Raw genomic sequence first — 301 nt, 5'->3', positions numbered from 1 at the left:
TTCGAAGAGACTTGCAAAGATAAGCAATCATGCATAAAAGAATTCAGAGAAGATTCAAATATTGTTCATAGCTAAACTTGATCATAAACCCACAATTCATCGGTCTCAACAAACACACCGCAAAAGAAGATTACATCGAATAGATCTCCACAAGAGAGGGGGAGAACTTTGTATTGAGATCCAAAAAGAGAGAAGAAGCCATCTAGCTAATAACTATGGACCCGTAGGTCTGAGGTAAACTACTCACACTTCATCGGAAGTTGCAGCAGTGGAATTAGGGTTTTGGCTCCGTCTCTGATCG

This window comes from Triticum aestivum, chromosome 2A (assembly GCF_018294505.1).
Source record: "Triticum aestivum cultivar Chinese Spring chromosome 2A, IWGSC CS RefSeq v2.1, whole genome shotgun sequence".
Taxonomy (NCBI): domain Eukaryota; kingdom Viridiplantae; phylum Streptophyta; class Magnoliopsida; order Poales; family Poaceae; genus Triticum; species Triticum aestivum.
The sequence above is the reverse complement of the archived record's forward strand: the minus strand, read 5'-3'. Positions refer to the sequence as shown.